We start from the raw sequence: 729 nt of genomic DNA, 5'->3' as shown, positions 1-729 counted from the left end.
TTATATTCTGCCTTTCACAGCCCGCATAGAAGGTGCTGGGTATATCTGGTAGTGAAGCATCGCCGCCATTCATACTGTTGGGTTTCGCTTTGTAGGAAGTAATGTCTTCCAAACCCTGCCAGCGTTGTCGTACGTCAGATGTCGCCTCCAACCTCGTTGAAAATTGTCGCCTCGCCCTTGAAATTGCCCTCCGCAAATCATTCCTGGTTTTCTGGTACAGACGTGGGTCGCCAGATTTGAATGCCACAGATCCAGACTTCAGCAGACGACGTTCCCTCTGGCTCATCCACGGCCTTTGGTTTGGGATTGTACAGTAATTCTTTGCAGGCACACACTCATCCACATAGCTTTTAATCAGGTCCATAACAACTACACTATACTCATCCAGATTCGAAGATGGATCGCTGAATACACCGATTCAAAGCAGTCCTGTAGGCGCTCCTGTGCTTTCCTTGTCCAAACCTTCTTGGTCCTCACTGCTGGTGCTGCAGTCTTCAGTCTCTGCCTATATTCGGGGAGTAGAAGTACAGCCAGGTGATCAGACTTCCCGAAGTGAGGGCGTGGAATAGCACAGTAGGCATTCTTGAGGTAACAGTGGTTCAGTGTGTTGTTTCTTCTGCTATTGCATGTGATCTGTTGATGGTAACTGCTTAGTGATTTTTTTTCAGACTGGCCTGGTTAACATCCCCAAAATGCTGGTGAAGGCGTTAGGGGGCGCTGTTTCGCGCA

The sequence above is a fragment of the Mobula birostris genome, chromosome 13 (genome assembly GCF_030028105.1).
Source record: "Mobula birostris isolate sMobBir1 chromosome 13, sMobBir1.hap1, whole genome shotgun sequence".
Classification (NCBI taxonomy): Eukaryota; Metazoa; Chordata; class Chondrichthyes; order Myliobatiformes; family Myliobatidae; genus Mobula; species Mobula birostris.
Note: the sequence above shows the minus strand (reverse complement) of the source record.